This window comes from Periplaneta americana, chromosome 13, assembly GCF_040183065.1.
Source record: "Periplaneta americana isolate PAMFEO1 chromosome 13, P.americana_PAMFEO1_priV1, whole genome shotgun sequence".
NCBI lineage: Eukaryota > Metazoa > Arthropoda > Insecta > Blattodea > Blattidae > Periplaneta > Periplaneta americana.
The window spans coordinates 114,015,136-114,039,951 of NC_091129.1; the positions used below are offsets into that span (position 1 = coordinate 114,015,136).

General features: G+C 37.3%; 1 protein-coding gene across 5 annotated transcripts in view; it reads left to right on the forward strand.

The window, feature by feature from the left end:
- Lerp (lysosomal enzyme receptor protein) overlaps nucleotides 1-24,816 on the forward strand; it is a 268,742-nt gene that overhangs the window by 56,300 nt on the left and 187,626 nt on the right. The gene's annotated exons all lie outside the window — the stretch shown is intronic.

The following is a 24,816-nucleotide window of genomic DNA, read 5'->3' on the forward strand; positions in this document are numbered from 1 at the left end:
TCATTGCCGCCCTCACATAAGCCCGCCATTGGCCCCTATCCTGAGCAAGATTAATCCAGTCTCTACCATCATATCCCACCTCCCTCAAGTCCATTTTAATATTATCTTCCCATCTACGTTTCGGCCTCCCTAAAGGTCTTTTTCCCTCCGGCCTCCCAACAAACACTCTATATGCATTTCTGGATTCGCCCATACGTGCTACATGCCCTGCCCATCTCAAACGTCTGGATTTCATGTTCCTAATTATGTCAGGTGAAGAATACAATGCGTGCAGTTCTGTGTTGTGCAACTTTCTCCATTCTCCTGTAACTTCATCCCTCTTAGCCCCAAATATTTTCCTAAGAACCTTATTCTCAAACACCCTTAATCTATGTTCCTCTCTCCAAGTTTCACAGCCATACAGAACCGGTAATATAACTGTTTTATAAATTCTAACTTTCAGATTTTTTGACAGCAGACTAGATGACAAAGCTTCTCAACCGAATAACAACAGGCATTTCCCATATTTACTATGAAAAGTAATTAAATAACTTGCCAAAAATATTATTGTCAACACAAAAACTGAGACCACCGTAAGTAAATACAGTAATACGCTTTAAATACAAAAACCTTTGGCAACACACCAGACACAACTGAAATATGCCAGGTTTTTCTGTTTGCAGTTACTGTAAATGTAGGTATCATATAAACAGCGACACTTGCGCTCTCAAGCTGCTACTATTGATATCTCACTTGTGTCGCTTTTACAGAAGAAAGCTTACTTAATTTTGCGTCATTTCCGTATTTTTTTATTTATTTATTTATTTTTTAGTTGTCACTTTTGAAGTGGAGGTGCAAAATACTATTTTATCATTTTGGCATCCCCCCCCCCTCAGCGCAGCGTTCGGGGCACATGCCCGCTTTCCCTCCTGCCCCCCTCCCCCAGCTGCGGTTCTGTTCAAGAACATTAAATCGAAACCATGCTTAAAAGTTTGTAAAAGGTTAATTTTGCAAAAGAACTAGGTGTCCTACATAGGCTAAATGTACTTTGCCAGTACAAAAAGCAAGACACACCCAAATAATGGGGATTTGAAATATAGCATAAAATGGTCCGTTCTGCTATTGTCTATCCAAAGCGTTATAACTATTGCCCTCAACAACAAAAACATTAATTATTCCACGTTATTTCCGATTGTTAACTCATTCTCCAGATAGAGTATGTCCTTCAGCCAGCTACTTATTAGACGGTGTGTTCAAATAGTTATTCTAATGAATTCGCTAAACGCTTGTGAAACATACGTTGTCTCTCGTAATTTCATACCGTAGTCATCATGAATAGCAGCATTGGCAACAAGCTTATTTGAAAATTCTGAAAATCTCGCAAAAACATAGAACACTGTCAAAAAATATCCCCTTTCTATTCAACCAAAACATGTTATAGTTTCACCTAGGATTGCCAACAAGTAACAAACAATTTTGTTATTAAGAACGGGGGGGATGGAAATGAAAATTCAAAATAAAAATTTATGAGGAAGAAAGGCTATATAAATTTAAAGCGGTGTTTTGTTAGGTAGGATATGGATATAACTAAAGCGCAGAAAACAATTTACTTAAAATGGAATTTTGTTAACTAAAATGTAGAGTAGAGATCTGAAGTTTGGCAAAATAAAAAGCTTTTGACAACTGAAATTGATGTTTGGAGACGGGCAAACAGAACATTAATAAAAGAGAGAGAAAGAAAGAGTTAGAAATGATATATGATATATTTGTCATCCAACTTTACAATTCATAGTTATGGTGGACCTTCACATTTCTACTTTTCGATCCACAATCCCTTTAATACATACTACCCTTTCATATTAATATGGCAAGTACAGTATTTCTTGATTACTTCCTATTCTTCTGTTTTAACTGAATTGCTGTCTAGGCCTATCCTTTCCTATGTGCTCTCTCAAATCTAGACTGTCTTCCTTCCATTTCTCGCTTTTGTATTAATAGTTAAAAATGAAAAAAATACAGGAAGAAATGAGGTGAACCAAACAATAATGAAAGAAATAACGGCAAAACAGTTAATTTGGTACGGTCATACGCTAATATTTGTGGAAATTGCAACACCAAGAAGGATACATGTGACTGAAATGAAATTTATACCACAGATTAGGTACATGACAATACACAAATGATTAGAATTACAGAACTGTAGCCCTACTTGATCTGTGATCGTGAGATTTCAGTATGGTGTGAAGCCTCCATGCGCTGCAATAAGAGTCTCTAAGCGACGTGGAATCAAAGAGGACCTGGATATGTTCCTGGGAAATCTCCCTCCGCAGTTTGTATGCGAGTGCACAAAGCGTCAAGAGCGGGTGCTGGAGGACCATGACGAACAAGTTGCCGACCAACCATATTCCAGACATGTTCGATGGGCCACATGTCTGGCGAACGTGCAGGCCAGGGAAGCAGTGATACCCGTCGTTCTTCGAAGAAGACTTGCACAATCCTCGCCACATGTTGCCGGGCACTGTCCTGCTGACGTATGGCATGTGGAGTTGCCTGAAGAAGGGGCAGTACCTCGGGCTCTAAAACCTCCCTAATGTAGCGGTTGCTGTTTAGATTACCCTGAATACGTAGAAGACGTGATCACATATTGTATCCAATGGCGTCCCAAACCATCACACTAAGCGTTTGTCCGCTATGCCGCTCAACAATGCAGGCTCTCAGATTGCGTTCACTACTGTAGCGTTAACACGTATGCGGCCATCATTTTAGGACAAATTGAAGCGGGATTCGTCCGAAAACACTACATTTTGCCACAGCACGCCATTGACGGCTTTCACGTGCCCATTGCAGTCTGAGGCGTTGGTGGTTTCTGGAAAATGGAAGCCGACGCAACGGCATGCGAGCCACTAGCCCAGCCCTCAAAAGACGGCGACGAACCGTTGACGCAGACAGGTCCACACCCGTTGCAGTACTCCAACGTCGACTCAACACTGTGGATGAAGCTGTATGATCCATCACGGCCATTCGGACAAGATGGCGATTATCCCGTGCTTGGTCACATTATGTGGTTCAGTACCCGCTCGTCTCTGCGTACGACCCTCTTCTATCCACTGGTTCCACATACGCATCACTGTCGTGGCAGCATGCCCTGTACGAGCCGAAATGTCATGTTATGACAAACTTGCTATTCGGAGACCAACAATTCTGCTCCGTTCGAACTCACGTGCTGATATTGCGCCCTTCCACGTCGACGAGGCATACCTGCACTAGCTTTCACGTTTCCACTTCGTTTGGAAGCTCTGCACTGACTCAGCAAGGCATAACACTGACCTTGCTAGTGACACAAGAGACATCACTGTCGGGCCTCTATGTACGCCATCTTTCTGGAAATGTAATCAATTTAATGGTAAACTGTTCGACAGATCTCCTGAGTTTGAAGTCGTTCGGGCCATTCTTTCTGGATGTTGCACTTTTCACAAACAGTAGTGTATTTAAAGAATGCCCAATACAAAACTTTCAAATCTCCTAGTAGGAAGAAACGCGGAAGGCTAAGAAGCACGTGGCAGAACGGTGTAAACGAAGAAATAGAGAGGAGGAGAGGATCGAGATGCCTGAGGCCTGTAAATTTGGAAGACTGGGGCCCGATTGTATAAACCATTTAATCTTAGATCAGAGGTTAAATTGATCCTTGTTTCAGCTGAACTTGGAATTTTGTGTTGTATAAAGTCTAATCTGAGATTAATTTGTCTCAAACTAAAGTCAACTTTGACTGAAGAAATTTCTCCGATTAAGTTAGATGATCCAAGTTCAGTTATTTCTTTTCTGTTTGAAGTATACGAGTGACAGATTCTGCAAATAAAATATCCATTATTATTAATATTAATAGATATGTTACGTACATTTATATATATATTTCTTTCAATTTCTTGCCTTAATACACAAACATTCTTATATTTTATAAGGCCCTATCGTGTTCAGCAGTATCAAATAACATAACCTATAATTATATTATGTTTATAACAACCATTAATTATTAATGGATATGATAGATACATTCATAAATTTTCAATTAACTGTATTACTAAACGAAAATTGTCGTTTTATAAAGCTTTATTATGTTTAGCAGTATCAAACACCATAACATGATAACAACTTGGAGAACAGTCAACCTTCTTCTTATTGTCCGCCATTATTCACATTGAAAAAAAAAAACAGTTTCTCCAACAGAGTGTAATACGGAAAGTCGCCAAAAAGTAGTTGTAAAGTCGCTAGATTTCTCATTATCAACAAAGAAAGATTAAATTTGGTCACTATGGGGTGCTAAAAAGGTCACTAAAGCCCTATTTAAGCAACATAAAAGTTAAAAGAAATTGTTGTTGAAAAAGAGTTAAAATCGCTAGATTGGCAACACTGAACAAACCTGTATAACATGGTCCGCGCATCACGTATTTCACCTGTTTATGCGATGTTGCCAAATCCTTTTCACGTGAACTTAGACTGCATTTGAACCAAGGTAATTTGATCGCAGAAAAGTTTTATACAATAGAAGAAGTGTCTGAACTCGGTTTACTTTTCGATCTTCGATCAAAATTGATCTTTAGTCAGGGAGTCTTATACAATTGGGCCGTAGTCACATGTCCAAGAACCGAAGCTTACGTATAACACAGAATTTTGATATACCGTAAAATTCACGGTATGAGGTAAGCTTTTGTGTACACAGTCATTAATTTTTAGTCACTTTCTCAAAATATTTTTTTTCTATCGCATTTGAAGTGAATTAAATTTATGCGAAATCGCATAATAATATGGCCGTCTTTACTTTAGCTGGTAAGTGATAAGGTCACTTCTGTATTGTGCAATTTGCAGCACTGTGACAATTCAAGATGTCTGGATCGAACCAAATCGTAAAAGGGATTCACACTGCAGTATGACCAGAGGATAAAGAAAGATGACATATTTATTTGAACTTTGACCGCGAAAAAAATATGTAGTTTTCGGCTTCTTTGAACTCGCTAAACTGTAATTTCGCCAGCTGTCGACAATAATATACGCATGATAATGCTATTTTCTGTTTTTTTATTTACCAACATGGCAAATCAAAATATTTCATTTTATTGTAGTGACAGGTCTTACTTGTTAGAAACTGCGACAGTGTGTAGAGTGCATTGTATTTTAGAACTGCTTAGCTGAAAGAAGATTAATTATTTTGAATTAGTTTTATCAACGATGCCTAACGAAAAATGTGCTAGAAATGTGTACTGCCTGAGCAGTGGATTGAAGGACAGGCAACTTTAGCAACTAATGGTGTCTCAATAGTTTCATTTATAACAGAAAAGCCGTCAAAATTTAATTTAAATTGTTAACTGCCTCCCATTGGAGGTAGCCCAGAAGGACTCAGTATAGTCTCCTACATGAATTTTACAATATTAAATGTTTACATAAATTTTGTTGACAGAAAATTAAAATAAACATATATAAATTATAAAGTGAAGAAAAGAAATTAAATAGAGTAAATATTATGACTCACAATTTGGCAAGATCGTTTCAAAACTGAAGTTGTGATGTCAGTAGCAAGTGTCTGTGGTAGTTCAAAAGTCTTCCTGAAGCTTTCAAAGAACTTGGGAATCACACCACGAGCTCCAATAAGACCAATCACCTCAATGTTTTCAAGCTGGTATTTTGCTTTGAAGTAATCAACTGTTGGCAGATAAATGTTGATCTTTTCTAGATTGACATCATCCGGCTGGCTACTCCCCGTTTCAATCCTTATGGTAGGATCAATTATATAACCTTTCTTGGTAGTCTGGGAATACGCTATGATGTCAATACGTCTAGAGGAGCCATTAGTAGCAATGCAAAACACTTCCTCTTCTACTATCCAAGACTTTTTTTTTTCAAAGCAGTTGCAATTAAGGATCGAACATGATGGTGTCTCGCATTTCGGAGGAGTAAACCTCTGTTACACTGACCTTGGACGTGGTCAAGGGTTTCAGTCTCCGGGCATCCATGTCTGCACTGGGATCCATCCAAAGAGCGACCAGGTACTCCTCTAACTGCTGCTAAATTGGCATTCATTTTAAGGCAGATTACCCATTCAGATGTAGATAGTCCAGACTTATTAAAAATTCAGGCATTGGCTTTAGGTACTTGGCTGTAAATTACTTTTTTTTTTCTTCAATTTTAAAAGTGCATATTTTGTTATTTTAGTGCATATGAATTCGCCTCCTAGTAATTTTATTATTTATAATGCTTAAATCATAATAGGACCTATATGGATTAATTTTATGACGCTCTCCTCTTATACACTCAATAATATAAGTTTTTTTTATCCTCCCTAAGGAACTGGATGTCGATGAAAGGTGTTCTTTATTTCCAATCTCCATATCTGGCAACCCTAATTCGATAGTAGCAGACAGATGCCACCCAGAACAGATGTACTAGTCATTCACGCTTGGTCTTGTTAACATGATGAAGAAGCAGTGTAGAAGGCGAAACAGGATACACCCTTCAGTTCCTGTGGATGAGAGAGAATTACTAGCAGTCATTTTACGCCAAAACCTAATGGATGCATGTTTGTGAATTCCTACGAAATGAACGGATGTAGTATATCAATCTATATTATGTCTTGTATCACGCGTAAACTTTACGTGAGAGATGACTCAAATTTCGCAACACCCATTGTCTTTGTCTGCCAGTTACTGATTGATTAGACACAGGGTCGTTGTAGCAATCCAGAACGATAACGACGCATTATGTGGAAATGAAATAATCGTTATTCTTTGTATTGATAGACACAGCATGGGTTTGTCACGTGGCGGGTATAAGCGACACAGGGCGACAGCTTCTTCAGACAAAAGCTTTAGATTTGTACATGTTTACAAAACATAGGGTTACCATCTCTCCTGCAAAAGGAGGACATGTCCTCTTTTTTAATCATTTTATCTGTCCGGCAGGCATTTAAAAAAAAATTGAAATGTCCGGCTTTTCGCATTTCAACTAGAATTAATATTAATATTGAATAATGTGCGATATTATGCATAGAATATCTAAACAAATAGTAAAAACCTATGAAAGTATTTAACTGCCTTCAATGGTTGAAGCTGGAGCACATAAAAGAACCTAAAATATGATGCATTGAATTCTTACACTCTAAGAAGTCACTATTCATAATTCTAAGTTATTTTATCAATTTTATTTTGCAATCTACAAAAATATGCCAATCAAGTTAATTTGAACAAAGATTTAACTTTAGATAAACAATGATGCAAATTCTTCAATTCCAATAGTTCTGCGAGCACTGAAACTTTCTCAAAACTCTTAAAAATATGCCAATTCTATTTATTTATCCCAAGTCACAATGGAAGTGCTAAGAGAGTATTTTCCCTAATATCTGCTCAATGGACAAAAGAACGAAATCGCATGCTAACTGAGACAGTCAGAGGTATTATCATGGCGAAATATAATTTCAAGGACATGTCTTGTGAACAGTTCCATAATTATTTGTTATAAGATATAAGTTTGTCTGTTCAGGCTCTTGTGCACAAAGTGGGCTCCACCAATAAGCAGGGTACTGATCCAGCAACTAGTGAGAAAACTGGCTAAGGTGAGCCAGTTTTTATCTTTAATTTTGTTCATACCAATTTTTAAAAAGTCCACCTTTTTTCAGCAATGTCCTCTTATTTTAGATTCCCTGTCCTCCTATAGAATTTCTTCTCATGGTAACCCTAACAAAACATGAGTTAATTCTTAAAATTACAGCACTGTAATCGTTGGCGTTATATAGAGACAAAACGGGCAAATCGCAATATAGCTCCGCCCACGACCCATTCCACTTTTCCCCTACTAGCTCACCAGACACGCTACGTGATAGGCGACTGTTGTGTCGAATGCACATTTCATGTGAGTGGGGATAACTTCCCCTACTGGCGTTCGCTATATTGCAATGTATCCGACAAAACAAAGTAAACGAGATTTATGACACTAGGGCCCAGTTGTATAAAACTCCCTGACTAAAGATCAACTTTGATCGAAGACCGAAAAGTAAACTGAATTCAGACACTTCTTCTATTGTATAAAACTTTTCTGCGATCAAATTACCTTTGTTCAAATGCAATCTAAGTTCACTTGAAAAGGATTTGGCAACATCGCATAAACAGGTGAAATACGTGATGCACGGACCGTGTTATACAGGTTTGTTTAGTGTTGCCAATCTAGCGATTTTAACTCTTTTTCAACAACAATTTCTTTTAACTTTTATATTGCTTAAATAGGGATTTAGTGACCTTTTTAGCACCCCATAGTGACACAATTTAATCTTTCTTTGTTGATAATGAGAAATCTAGCGACTTTACAACTACTTTTTCGCGACTTTCCGTATTACACTCTGTTGGAGACACTGTTTTTGTTTTGCAATGTAAATAATGGCGGACAATAAGAAGAAGGTTGACTGTTCTCCAAGTTGTTATCATGTTATGGTGTTTGATACTGCTAAACATAATAAAGCTTTATAAAACGACAATTTTCGTTTAGTAATACAGTTAATTGAAAATTTATGAATGTATCTATCATATCCATTAATAATTAATGGTTGTTATAAACATAATATAATTATAGGTTATGTTATTTGATATTGCTGAACATGATAGAGCCTTATAAAATATAAGAATGTTTGTGTATTAAGGCAAGAAATTGAAATAAATATATATAAATGTACCTAACATATCTGTTAATATTAATAATAATGGATATTTTATTTGCACAATCTTTCACTCGTATATTTCAAACAGAAAAGAAATAACTGAACTTGGATCATCTAACTTAATCGGAGAAATTTCTTCAGTCAAAGTTGACTTTAGTTTGAGACAAATTAATCTCAGATTAGACTTTATACAACACAAAATTCCAAGTTAAGCTGAAACAGGATCAATTTAACCTCTGATCTAAGATTAAATGGTATATACAATCGGGCCTAGAAGAAATCTGGAATACAGGGATCGGACATAATAAATAATTCAGCGCTAAGGAGTTGCGTGTTGACTCTTTCCGTTTACTCTTTATAAATTAAGCCTCGCACGTCGCATGCCTCGGTTCAGAAAAACCAAGGCTTAACTGAAAAGCCAGGCAATGCACTAGTCTTTCATACACCCGAAGAGAACCGCAGAAAACACTTCATTGTTAAGTGCTGACTTAGTTCTATCTACTCTCCTTGAAACTTGTTAAACAGAGGCGTCATTTCGACGAAGCAGGAAGGACAATTGCCGTCCTCCCCCACTCCCCCGACTTTAAGATAAAAAAATAATTTTGCCAGTTCTCAGTACCGTAGTATTACTACTATAGAAAAAATATGAAAACTGTACTCTTAACATTAAAATATTCCATTTTTACAAACTCTTAAGAAATAAAAGACGAGCTAATTTATGACTGCTTAAATGAAATCTAGACGTTATCTTTCGTTAGATATAGCCTATTAGTGGTTGATAACTATTGTAAATAAAAGTACATATAGTGAGAATCACGTAAGTGTAGTTCCTAAAAGTTCCTTTTTGGCCGTCTCTTCAGTGTTGCCAACTAATACCAGTTATCACCTAAGAGAGAAAAATCACTATGCTATAGTCCCGTCGCTCTAATTTCCGGCAGCCAATCGCGTTGCAGGCCGGCTACATTTAAACGTGTGCGTCTTGTGATTCGCTGATTCATTTCTTAAGGCTCGATAAATACTTAATATAATCGCCAGCCATTTTAGCTCTTTTTTTTTTTGGCGTTCGCAGAAAGCACACGAAGACGTTATTTGCCGCTCAATTATTTGCTGAATTACAGTGCGTTTGATTTATTATCATAGGAGCTACGACATGATAATGTTTAACGGTGTGGCAAATAGATTCCTCATAAGGTAGCTCGGCAATGTGAGAACAAAAATGGCGAACGATACTACCTACCTACTACTACTAGTAGACTTTATAGAGCCTTTACTTTCTAAGACGTAAGCAAAGGGGCGGAGTCACGCTGGAAATAACAGCGTCGGGACTATAACAATGTCTTGCTTATTTACCACATCTCATCTTTATGTTGCGATGTGTTTTCTAAATGGTTCAATAAATTATAAAATAGTAGGCCTATATTTTCCTTCTGGACTTCTCACATATTATGTTGATGGGATTAGTATAACCTAATATTAAAATTTATTTTGTCTGACAACATGAAATTCATTGCTTTAACTAAACAGTTTACAATTCACGAGACCTAATCTAAAAATGTAGTTTGATCACGTGAAATGGTTAGTACGAATTCCGAAAACAGAACACCACTTTAAAATGTATAGCTTACTTAAAATACTACGAAGCACTTTCTTTCTTGAAGAAGTCGCTACCATGCTATTTCCTCTCTTGGACATTTTAATAAAAGTCTAAACACGAAAGATTTTCATTAAAATGTCAAATATATTTACGTGCATGTTTCATACGAAGTAGGTTTATAAGTTATTTCTTATTTAATTACACTTACTTGAGTTGAGTTGAATTGGAATCAGAAGTGAATTGTGTATTGATATTAATATTAATACCGGTATTACTAATTAATTATTAATTTACAAATCTATAGTCCCGTCGCTCTAATTTCCGGCAGCCAATCGCGTTGCAGGTCGGCTACATTTTAACGTGTACGTCTTGTGATTCGCTTATGAAGACGTTATTCATTTCTTAAGGCTCGATAAACACTTAATATAATCGCCCGCCATTTTGGCTCTTTCGTTGGCGTTCGCAGAAAGCACACGAAGACGTTATTTGCCGCTCAATTATTTGCTGAATTACGACGTAAGCAAAGAGGAGGAGTCACGCCGGGAATAACAGCGTCGCGACTATAGGTACTTGCATTTTCATCAGTTTACTTTACTGCAAAGCGAAGATATTATTGCCAACATAACAGTTAGAAATAACTGCCAGTTGTAGTATTTGTCAGTACCCGAAATTCGAAACGAAGTTGGTAAAAAAAATCAACCTGAGAGCTAGAAAATCACCATAATCCACTAACATATGTAGTAATAGGGGAAAAATGATTAGATTTCACCCTTAGGGTATTAAATAAGCTGACCCGGACTACACATTTGTTTCGTTTGGATAAATCTGTACAATAGCGTTACCAAAGCAATGCGGATAGCAAGGGTCCCCTACCAAAGAGAGGAATTTGAGTAGGGTTGTGACATTGTTGGACAATTGTGAGTATAATATGCAAGGCATACCAAAAACCTAACTAACGTAACCTAGCTTGTCAGTGGTTCGATCTTACGAAAACTCACCTTTTTTTGTGATCAGCATGGAAACTCACGGAAATGAGATGTAACTTATGTGCTGCCCCGTCCACCGCTGTGGAGTAACGGTTAGCACGTCTGACCGTGAAATGAGCGGGCCAGGTTTCAAATCCTGGTTGGGTAACTTTCGGCATTGAACCTCGGTCTCATTTTGCCATCACTAATTTACATAGCCCGGGTTAAGTTCACGGTGCGGCGCACAGTGAGCCAGAAGGGCATTCTTTCCCGCCGAAAATAGAAAAACAGATTCCTGGAATGCCAGTTTGTTAGAATAAGTTACTTATTTAAAGGATAAAGCAACTTTAGTCAACATCTCAACTGCCTAGTTTACTGGTAAGCTTATAATAAAGAGGTTCTGTGGTTCGATTTTCGATATCTATGTTAAGAGTTTCATCTCTGTACACTGATTATTGTGTATTCTTTGTATTGTACAAAATCTTACTTCTGATATTTAAGAAAAATACCTCGTAATGTAAAATAAGAATTTAATTGAATTTGAAAATAGTAATGATAAACCTATTATACCGATTTCAAGTGCCGGCACTTACTTCTATGATCCAGGAAGGGGAAGAGATAACTATACTTTTTTTTTCACATTACAAGGGCGTCTCCCCATGTTTTAGTGTCTAGTGCTCGCATGCAGTGATGTCGCCAGGATCAGAGCAAGGGGGGTGCGGATGGGGTGCGAGCTATAAAAATGTGGTACATAAAAAATCCAAAATGTTCTCTCATGCACTTGCGCGCATACTATACATCTGTTTATTAATATAAATATTATTATTATTATTTTTATTATTATTATTATTATTATTATTATTCATCACGTCCATAACTATACACTAAGGGACGTAGTTTTTTCACATCCAAGAAATTGTTTGTTTGTTTTTGTTCTTCAAAATAACTTAACCCTAGTATTTTTTTTTATAAATTGCTCTTTGGGGTGCGGAAAGGGGTGCTTCGATTTTTTATGGGGTGCTTGCGCACCCTTTCGCACACCCCTACGTCCCTGCTCGCATGTGTAGGCCTATTGGGAGATAGCCTACTATAGCAGATCACTACTCTACTGCATAAAGTACAAAAATCAGTATCTCAAAAATGTGAAGTAACTTAATACTGAACTTATTGCATACGAAACAACCTTTGCTGTCTATTTAGTTCCTTTCCCTCTCAAGAATAAATAGGTCTAGTCGATATCCTGTTTGTCTTGGTCTCTTCGTTACTGTCTTTTCTTCCTACTTCATACTCTTAAAATTTCAAAGAGGGTTTGAACTTTAGGATACAGCTTGTTAGGCACTGGATCAGATGACACGAAGAAGTTGTGAAGTAAATCTTAATTTATTTTGTAGCAATTCGTGATTTTTTTCCTAGAATGCTATTTTCTGAACACTCTTTAGTCTTTATGCCTTTCTAGATTCCTGTGCATCTTTCAATATTTTTACCTGTTGCAACAAGGAAGAATTTTATCACATCTGCATCATGTATTTTCAATTTATGTACAGTCTGAGAAAAATGTTTTGTCGCACAGATACTTTATAAGTCCCAGAAAGGAGACAGTGCGCATGGTCAGAGGACGAGCGACCTGGTTCACAATGCACACTGCCTCCTTTCTGGGACTTACAAAGTATCTGTACGACAAAGCTTTTTTCTAAGGCTGTACACTTGCTGGCATGGAATACCAGCCATACAAGTCGACATATATTTATTCCTTCCTAATTGATAGATAGCTACTGATGTTTGGTTATTTTGTTTTCAATCACAAAAGCTAGTTTTGAAATTTTGGACGACACGTAAGCTTACTTTATTTTTGGTGTGGGTTGGTTGGTCTATTGTTAGATTTTTAAATATTTCAGCAGCATTTCTTTTAAATTTATATCTTAAAGCATTTCGAGTGGCATAACTTAATTTCTCCGTAATATGTCACTCCAAGACTTTTCCTACTTATCTCTGCCTGCTCCTCTTCGAAGATCCGTGAAGGATTTGCGGGGTCGACTGCATCTTGTACCGGACGAGGTGTTGAGACATCATTTGACTGAATTTGAAGTGTAAATGCCCCGTTGAAGCCACTGTAAATCATTTTTAATTAGTTTGTTACTGTCCTGTTAATTTTTACATAAGTCACCTTTTCAGACTTGATAAAAAAATTCAAAAGGTAAGATTTAACCTTACTTTTAATGATCCAATGGGTCTTAGAGAGGTCAGGAAGCTTTTTCTGTTATTAAGTATAGAGCTTTCTTTGTATCTGTCGAGCTGAGGACTTTATTCTTGTGAATCTTTCAACAATTCAAAGAGTTCCAAGAGCGTTGCCCTAGACAGACCGCCTAAAAGAATTAAATACCTCTCAAGGCCGTGAATGAAACCTATACACTAATTACACGAATCATTATACTAATCAAAATAGCTTGGTAGTAATGCGTACAGTTGCGTACATTTTTTATAACGAGTTAAAATTTGGAGTCGCTCGAAAATAAGTATTTTGAAGGGGTACTGTAAAGGGCCTTATACAGTGCGTTCGTAGCTCGGCCGGACCGTTCCGCGGCGGCCTTGGCCTTGGACTGGGTGAAGATTGGCGCGCCTGCCGCCAGAGTAACGCTGTAGCCGCGGAACGGTCCGGCCGAGCTACGAACACACTGTATATAAATAATATAAATTGTGGTATATCTGATTTTAGAAATAAAAAGTGCATTCTTTCATCTTAATTTTCCATTATAAGTTGTCCAAAAGTATCGACATAAAACTGCGTAACACAGCGAAGAAACACTGCTGTTTAGAAGCGACTGGGCCGCGCGTGATTCACAGAAAAACAGTCCGTCACTTTGTTTGGACAGAATAAACATAGAAAGAGAGATAAAACGGTTTCCATAGACTTTTTTGACATTCTGGTTTTATAATAACTTATTATGATAATCAAGTCATTTGTAATCGATAGTGAAAAATTGTATTTTTGGCGCCATATAATGCTCATTTAGACCACAGTGCGACGTGCTGTACTCGTACAAGAGCGCGGGCGTTCGGACCATCGGATCTGTGCCCCTTCAGCGCTGTCGTTCTTGGAAAAGTTAACGCCTGTACTCACTCCATTCCACCCGCTTTGCTCCCACCACGTTGAACACAAGAGGACTTATAAACTAACTATATATATATATATATATATATATATATATAGGCCTCTTGGTTAAACAGCAGGCCACGAACCTTGCCAAACTTCCGCCAAACGGTGTCATACGTAACTGGTCCTCCATGCTACAATATTATGTTTTTCAATCAAAATACAGCTTGTATTTCTACATTTTTTAAACCTAAATCTCATGTCTCGAATCACTTTCCGTAGTTTTTCTCTCCAACCTTGGAAATTATTACTTTTCTCGTAACCTTCAGTAATTTCTTCAATGTTGAAACTTCTTTCTGAACGGTATAAAATTCTTGTATCTTTCTTCTTAAAATACATCGGTTCATATCATCTACAATAATTAAAAGTTCCCTTGGTCTGTTCTTCTCTGGTGATTCTAGTTTTTCATCTCCTGCACAGACTCCCTCTTCCCTGATTTTCTTTATTAGAAGCTCTGACCTGCCTATATGAATTACATAAAATGTTGTATTATTAGTATTAGTTAAGTAAGTAATTTTAATACATAATCAATTGAAATAAATAAGCCTCACCTGTGATATCAGTTGCTCTTTTCGTTGCCTGATTTATAGGAAACAGATATTGACCTGTTTGTTTTTCTTCATCGCAAAATGCTATTACGTACTTGCTTAATAATATTTCTTTCGCCACTCCGTGCTACAGTATTCATGTTGAGTTGACAACACTGGACTGCAAATGCAAATATTCTAAACTGTCCCGCAAGAAGGCTCAAAATTGTGAATAATGGGGGACAAAAAGGGAGAGAGATAGGAATGCAGGGAGAGAAATGAATTACAGAGGCTGAGAAGGAATTAGGGTTCAGTTCGCATATCTTACGGGGGCACAGATCCGATGGTCCGACTACAATATCATTCACAGAATAAGAGTGCTAAGCACAATAAGCTTCAGGCTGCAGTGTAAAGCCTGGTTCACAATAAACCGGGAACGGAAACGAGAACGAGAACGGAAATAATGTTAAAATAAATGTATTTAAATGTGAACATTGCTCACATTTAAATACAATTATTTTAACAATATTTCCGTTCTCTTTTCGTTGTCGTTTCCGTTCCCGGTGTATTGTGAACCAGCCTTAAGCCTTCCAGTCCCTCCTCCGTAAAAAATAATGTGCTGCCGCTTACTCTTCCACCTCGACGGAGCGATCCCGCCTGCCCGCACGTCTCCGCTGGACCCCACTTTCACAGCAACTTTCCACCCTTATTTTGATGCGAAATTGGTGTCGGCACTGATTTTGTCTTTTGTTTACGGTATAATAAGACAACTAGAAGCCATATTCAGTACCTACATAAATACATTAACTACCGCAACGTGGTAACGCAATTGTAAAAAAATGCTGTTAAAATATAAATTGAAATTATATGCTAATTTGTTCATACCTACGTCATATTAACAGCAAATACACTTAAATTACCTATCGATAAGTAGGATAAGAAATTAAAACTAGGTCTGTGTGTGTAAACTGCAAATATATTGTAAAGCGGGGTAAACTTGACCGTAAAAAGTATAGTTCATTTCATAGAAAATAGGGAGGAAGTACGTCCAACACCTGTCAATATTAATATAAGCAGGTGTTGCTACGCCACGTGTTGTACTTTATAAGGTCTTCCCCCACAAGCAAAAACTAAAATGACTCCCCTGTATTAAACAAAGAACAAAATAGAACAGTCATCAAAGAGAATTTTGCATTTCCGGAATTTTACCGGATCTATTCAGATAGGACAACTTGTTTCTTGCTTTAATAATTACATCTGTATGAAACATATGAGGGGGTCAGAAACAAAGGGGTACGAGTGACATTTCTAAGAACATGAGTTAAGTGCATCCAAGGCAAGCTAAAACATTTAACATTTTAGTGGCAAAGGAATACATCTTTTAACCAAACCGCACACTAAATTTGAAATACAAATTTTCACGGATTTACGAAATCTTAAGTACTTTCAACCACATTTTCTTACATTTAACTTAAGTGCACTTATATCCCTTTGCTTCTGACCCCCTCATATACAGTAGTTTGTTATTTTCGCGACTTATCTTTCTCTGAAGTCTAAACGAAATAATACTGATGTTTTTGCTGTTGTACAGATGTACTCACGAACCAACGAAAGGAGTGCCTATTTAATGTGTGTTGAAGAGGGATCAACAGTGATAATAGCAGCTGTATTTGTTCGTTCCCTGTAAAAACGTTCTTGAACACAGAAAATGATCTTTCTACGTTACAAGAAGGACCGGTGCATACTTAAGCGAAGAAATTTGAGGAAAAGTGAGGTGGAATTGTCTTTTTCATTTCCGCATGACCATGACCCAATCGGGAATCGAACCTGCGACCTTCCGGCTTTGCAGCGTGGCGCCTTAACCTCATTGCTATCGCGCGCCCCAAAATACAAAAGTACTTACGTCTTTATTACAACAGTCACAATAAAATACATTCCGCCCGTCCTTAGAAATTCCTTTCGCTCAATCCATTTTGACACAAGATCTCTTTTTGCAGTTCTAAAAGGAGCTATAGCAACACTACGCAATTCCACACAAAATTATACTAAATTGCAGGTTGCAAGCATGCTACTTCAGCCTTCCTTTCTTGCAATATTTTGACCTGTAGTTTGTAACGAGCGAGAGTTGGAAGTTGGAAATTCCATTAGAACAAAGGGAGGATTTAGTGCAAAGTCCTAAGATAAGTTGTCAGCTACGATGCCACGAAACCATATTACCGTCATACCACAGTCTACTATATACATTCACGAAGCTTGAGTTTTGAGGGTGCTAGAAATAGACTGTGACGGTTCTATTTTGCATTGCCTGTAATGAGGCGATATTAGCGATCCTAGTGGTGAGCAACTATCTAATGTTTGCACATTTACTACGTATTGAGCTTCGCGACTGTATATACTAGACTGTGGTCATACCATGGGATCAACAGAGAGGGCCACCGGCGTAGCTCGGTCGGTTAAGGCGCTTGCCTGCCGATCTGGAGTTGCGCTCGGGCGCGGGTTCGATTCCCGGTTGGGGTTTTTCCGAGGTTTTCCCCAACCGTAAGGCCTCATCTCGCCAAATATCATCTCGCTAACACTCATTCCATCGACGCTAAATAACCTTGTAGTTGATACAGCGTCGTTAAATAACCAAGTAAAACAAAAATCAACAGAGAGGTGCAGACGGCTGTCACACACTGGTTTCGATCCCAGGTGGCAGACTTCTGTGACACAGGGATACAAAAGTTGATTCCATGGTATGATAAATGTCTCAATTCCGGTGTGGAATATGTTGAAAAATAGCTGAACGATTGTTGTATGTCCAATAAATTTTTTCAATGAAATTGTTTTGTTTCTGTAAACGGCCCCAGGGAAACTTATTTTTTACGACCCTCAAAACTGCGCTCGAGTGATCAAAATTTGTATAAGCACTTGTTTTGACATTATTAACATGGGAGAAAAAAAAACTTTATCTGCCCCTATTAGAATGTTTGCTTGTTAGTCTCCCCATATTATCCATAATATCTTAATGTCCGTCATCTGATATCTTCTTCTGTCCCGAACTCTTAAAAGAAGGAATAAAATGTATTGTTTTCCATTTCTGTTTCTTCTTCCGAAAGTTTTATGTCCCAATCCAACGTAATGTTGCATGTCAGTGTATGATTGGGGTTGGAGCTAGGTCAAGGAACACACCACACACTGCACTGTTTATATGTGGCCGTTAATGAACAATCTTTCAATGATAACAGAAATCAACACACTCTATGACCTTTGCACGGATACTTAAATATGCCCTTCCTCTTCAGATTATTTCGAATGAGTCATACAGTCATACGTAAAATAGCTATAGGCCTATAGTTTAAAATGGATCGCGTTACAGCTTCAGCGCATAAATGGAAGAATTAGGCTAAATAATCGGAAGAAAGGAAATAATGAATGACATCTTTTGAACTAGGGATTCACATGCAGATTTTACTAAGCAATTATTAATATTGACATTAGCTTGATACAGCGGAGGTTTCGAAACTTTTGTCTCGTTCCTCCCGTCTCCCGTTTTTTTAAATATTTATTGAATTTTAGGGCTTTTCCTCCCCAGGATATTATCTATTTGGATTACAGACCAGCCAGACTGTTGTGTGTTTAGGGTCTACTAAAGGATGACGCTTAGAGATGGAAGAAAAATTAAACATTACTTTCGGAACAATTCCGTAATCGAGCTTTCGGGATAGTCGCTTCCACTTAAGGCTGGTTCACAATAAACCGGGAACGGAACAAAAACGAGAGCGGAAATCTTGTTAAAATAAATGTATTTAAATGTGAGAATTCAAATTAACTATTGTGAATGTTCACATTTAAATACATTTATGTTAACATTATTTCCGTTCTCGTTGTTTCCGTTTCCGGTTTATTGTGGACTAACCTTTGCCGGAATCGAAACGAACAGAATTTTTCTTGTGCGAATCTGGCTTCCAGGTTTAAAATTTTTCTTTTTTGTGTATTAAAACGGAAGATAGCAGAAGCTGAAGCGCGGAGTAGAATGGAATCGAAAAGAATTATTGGGCAGAAATAATTTTCCATTACACCAGAACATAACTTAGTACTTGTTTCGGGTGTGATCGTGAGTCTTCGAGGGAAACAAAATAACATGCATTCTGACTGATATAACGGATGAAGAAAAATTAATCAACCTTGTCCAAAATTATCCTTTTCTTTACATCTCTATGACAATATGCATAAATTGTATTGTAATAATAATGCGCGAGAAAACGCTTGGGACGAAATAAGTAAATTCATGGGAAACACAACAGATAAAAATTGAAATCTCTGTTTTCGATTGGATATTACTAGTGTAGTGGTTCCCAACCTTTTTTGACCGACGACACACTTTACTGATTGCCCACGATATTGCGACACACTTATTTGTTTTTATTAATAATATAATAATAACCAGTGCTTTTCTTCTGCAGAAAAAGATGGTGAAACTCTGTGTAGAATATTTTATAGCAGACGGGAAGATGATTACTGTTCACTGCTCGGGAATTTTGTCGTTTTTATCCTCGTTCCGTTCAGCTAAGACTTTCAAGATCTAAGCGGAATTCAAAGCAAAATTATATTTAAAACGTAGACGTTCACACATATTTCGTTCCATGAAGAAGAATGCAACAAGAAGTGCCGGAACGCCGTTCCAGCGCGTTCCGCGAGAAAAAAAGCACTGATAACTTCTATGTCGTACATCCAGTGTTGTAGATAGGTTGATGTTAACACGCAATCGAAAATGTGTTTTGTGGAAAATAGATTAACTTCACTTTAGACAAATCAATCCTTGGATGGCAGGTAGCATTGTCTAAAAAAACAGTCTGACCTTACGACCTTGACGTTTCATTGCTCCATTAAAATTATGAAGCCACGCTTCCATGATAGAACTGGTCATCTAGGCTTTTTTTTATTAAATCGCACGGTTTTACTTTATTCGCATTGTTATTTAACACTGTATTGGTATATTAACACAAAACTCAGAATAAATAAACGGAAATGTGAAACTAAATTGACACTACACTACAATTATTCACAGTTTTATTCTATTCGCACTGTACTTTATTACTGTATTGGCTTGTTAGCATAAAACCGAGAATAAATTAAAGAAAATGCAAGAGGGATGGAAGAAGTAACCGTGCAGGTTAGTAACCTGCCCGGGTCCTTGACAATAAGCACAGAATAGTGACATGGTTAGAGAAGCTTCACCCCCCAACGCCTGACAAAGAATAGCGAAAGTCTTACAGATCATTGCATGTACAGTCACACAATAGTAATATGCGTTACAAGAGCGGTATGTTGAAGTTTTCATGTTCGAGGAAAAGTTTGAAGTTTGAAAACGCGAAACGTAATTAAGCTTTTTTAATTTCCGAGAATTGAAAGAAAACATACCGCTCGTGTATCGTACATTATTTTGTGCGAAGATCGTTTATTTACTTACTTACTTACAAATGGCTTTTAAGGAACCCGAAGGTTCATTGCCGCCCTCACATAAGCCCGCCAGCGGTCCCTATCCTGTGCAAGATTAATCCAGTCTCTATCATCATACCCCACCTCCCTCAAATCCATTTTAATATTATCCTCCCATCTACGTCTCGGCCTCCCTAAAGGTCTTTTTCCCTCCGGTCTCCCAACTAACACTCTATACGCATTTCTGGATTCGCCCATACGTGCTACATGCCCTGCCCATCTCAAACGTCTGGATTTAATGTTCCTAATTATGTCAGGTGAAGAATACAATGCGTGCAGTTCTGTGTTGTGTAACTTTCTCCATTCTCCTGTAACTTCATCCCGCTTAGCCCCAAATATTTTCCTTAGCACCTTATTCTCAAACACCCTGAACCTATGTTCCTCTCTCAGAGTGAGAGTCCAAGTTTCACAACCATACAGAAGAACTGGTAATATAACTGTTTTATAAATTCTAACTTTCAGATTTTTGGACAGCAGACTGGATGATAAGAGCTTCTCAACCGAATAATAACACGCATTTCCCATATTTATTCTGCGTTTAATTTCCTCCCGAGTGTCATTTATATTTGTTACTGTTGCTCCAAGATATTTGAATTTTTCCACCTCTTCGAAGGATAAATCTCCAATTTTTATATTTCCATTTCGTACAATATTCTGGTCACGAGACATAATCATATACTTTGTCTTTTCGGGATTTACTTCCAAACCGATCGCTCTACTTGCTTCAAGTAAAATTTCCGTGTTTTCCCTAATCGTTTGTGTATTTTCTCCTAACATATTCACGTCATCCGCATAGACAAGAAGCTGATGTAACCCGTTCAATTCCAAACCCTGCCTGTTATCCTGAACTTTCCTAATGGCATATTCTAGAGCAAAGTTAAAAAGTAAAGGTGATAGTGCATCTCCCTGCTTTAGCCCGCAGTGAATTGGAAAAGCATCAGATAGAAACTGACCTATACGGACTCTGCTGTATGTTTCACTGAGACACATTTTAATTAATCGAACCAGTTTCTTGGGAATACCAAATTCAATAAGAATATCATATAATACTTCCCTCTTAACCGAGTCATAAGCCTTTTTGAAATCTATGAATAACTGATGTACTGTACCCTTATACTCCCATTTTTTCTCCATTATCTGTCGAATACAAAAAATCTGATCAATAGTCGATCTATTACGCCGAAAACCACACTGATGATCCCCAATAATTTCATCTACGTACGGAGTTAATCTTCTCAAAAGAATATTGGACAAAATTTTGTACGACGTCAACAAAAGTGATATTCCTCGAAAGTTACCACAGTTGGTTTTGTCCCCCTTTTTAAAAATAGGTACAATTATGGACTCCTTCCATTGTTCTGGTACAATTTCCTTTTCCCAAATAGCAAGTACAAGTTTATAAATTTCGCTATATAATGCACTCCCACCCTCTTGTATTAATTCTGCTGGAATTTGCTCGATACCTGGAGACTTGTACTTTTTCAGATTTTCTATCGCAATTTCGACTTCTGAAAGCGTGGGTTCGGGTATAAATGGCTCAGCAGTTTGTATTTCAATTTCGTCCCGATCATTTCTATTTGGCCTATGTACATTTAGTAGTTGCGCAAAATAGTTTTTCCATCTGTTTAGGATTGATGGAGAGTCTGCAAGCAAGTCACCATTCTCATCCTTGATCACGTTTACCCTTGGCTGATATCCGTTCTTAAATTCCTTTATACCCTTATATAAATCTCGAATGTTTTTATTCTTACTATTTGTTTCTACCTCATTCAGTTTTTCCTTCAAGTAACCTCTCTTTTTATTCCTAAGTGTACGACTTGCTTCCCGTCTTTCATTGAAATAATTATCTCTCTTCTCCTCAACTGGATCCTGTAAGAATTTCAATTTTGCCTGTTTCCTTCTTTCTACTACCATGCAACAATCTTCATCAAACCACGGTTTCTTTTTCTTAGTTTCATAATAACCTATGCTCTGCTCAGCTGCAATTTTGATACTATCTCTGATATTTTCCCACACGCTATTAACATCTAATTCTTTCTCAACTTCGTCAGAACTTTCTAAAGTGGCAAACCTATTCGAAATTTCGACCTGATAATTTTGCTTAGCTTCCTCGTTCTTTAATTTCAAAATATTGAATTTAGTAATATTAACTTGTTGCTCTACTCGCTTGGCTACTGATAATCTTTCTCTTAATTCTCCAATCACCAAATAATGGTCAGAATTACAGTCTGCACCCCTGAACGTTCGAATATCTACTATACTAGTATGTCTCCGTTTATCTATCAAGATGTGATCTATTTGGTTGTGTGTCAATCCATCTGGAGAAGTCCAAGTGTATTTATGTATATCCTTATGGGGGAATGTTGTACTTTTGACAATTAAATTTTTCGATGTGGCAAAGTTGACTAATCTAACTCCATTGTCACTACTAATTGCGTGTAGGCTCTCTTTTCCAATAGTTGGTCTAAAAATATCCTCCCGTCCTACTTTAGCATTGAAATCCCCCAATAAAATTTTCATGTGATATCTAGGGAAATGATCAAAAGTATGTTCCAATTCCTCATAGAAGCTATTCTTTATATGGTCGTCTTTCTCTTCTGTAGGGGCGTGAGCATTTATAACTATGATGTCGCACCATCTACCCTTAAGTACTAAATATGATAACCTGTCACTGATAAATTCGACCTTTTTTACTGCTGATTTTATTCTTTTATGAACAAAGAATCCTGTTCCTAATTGGTGATTATTGTTTCCTTCCCCATAATACAACAAGTAATCTCCTATTTGTGATATGCCATTCCCATCTAACCTAACCTCTTGTACTCCTACGAAGTCTATTCTATATCTAGCTAGTTCTTTTGCTACTAATGTTACCCCTCCTGTTCTATAAAGACTAGTTACGTTCCAAGTGCCAAATCTCAAATCCTTATTCCTTTGCTGTGGTCGTGCCAGAGAATCAGTCCTATTCCGAGGCTTATTATAGGGATACGTAACAAGCTGTTTTTTACGGTGATGGGTTGTTAGCCCTTCGCCCAACCCCCAAGCTGGAGGACCACCCCTTATCGGCTGTCCACGACTGCTTATTCAATATATTCGCAGCTACCCTCCATATCTGGAGGCCGTCTCCTCTATCCGCAACCTGAGGACGCGCCATGCCGTGGTGATAGGGACCCACAATACATGGCGAAGATCGTTTATTACATACCTGAAAGAGGAATTTCTAATTAGTTGCAATGAAATCTCCATCTTGGTTTCTGTTCAATGACGGCAAATTTGCAAAACAAAAATATCTATCTTCAACATTGTTGCTTTAAAATGTTTTCTGTATTTACTATACTCCAGCAGACCGTGATATACGTCTGTCTTTTTCCCCCCTACCCCCGCCTATGATGAGTCTGGAATCTTGTTGATTTTTTCACGGCTTCCTTAATGTTACTTGCATCACGAATGCAGTAACTTTAGTGGAGTTGTAGAGTACTTAATTTTTGCAAATATTTAAAAACAATAATTAACAGTGCAATTTAGGTGAAATTGCAGTGGTAAGTTTCCAATTTATAATTACTACTATATTGAACGTCTCTAAAAATAATGTTAAAAGCCTAAAGCAGTAAAATCAATATGTCACTTAAGCGGTAAGAAGAGGGAAATTGTTATGTGTGTTAGGTTGGGAATACTGAGTGTGGAATTTTAGACTTTCCGCGGATTGGTTTTGTGCGGAAACCAAGCAAATACGCACGATCTCGCACAAAAAATTATGTCATGCTTCGTACAGTATTATCGCAAAATTAAAAATGATTTGAAAGAATTTAGCAACCGTTAGGCTTAAAATTATCCGTTTTAGTCATGGTTTTTTTTTTTTTTTTTTTTTTTTTTTTTTTTTTTTTTTTACCTAAATTGGCCCAAAAATGATTCCGTTTTCGCGTTAGACAGTTTTTCGTTTGTGCAAGTTTCCTTTTTATAGAGGGTACGTTTTAGCAGGGTTTTACTGTAATAATGTCAAAAGAAGTGCTTATACAAATTTTGGCCACTCGACCGCAATTAAGTTCGCCAAGAGCCGTTAACAGAAAGAAAACACAATTACATTGCAAAAATTTATTGAAACAGATACAGCAATTGTTGAGCTATTTTTCAACATATTCCACACCGGAATTGAGACATTTGTCATATCATCGGATCGACAGAGGTGTGCAGACGGCTTTCAAACAGGGTAGACTACTATTTTTCTTAGTTCATTGTTAGAAATAGAAGTGTAAACTTCTTGTTATGCTTACAAATAGTAGTTTATACTATCAATTGTAGTATAAACTAAACACAGCCTTCCAGATCGACTTTCTGCTACATAGGAAAGAATAAACTATGGGTTTTTGAAGACCGTAGTATATATTATGAAAACCTTAGAAATAGCATTTACTTAAACTTTATGC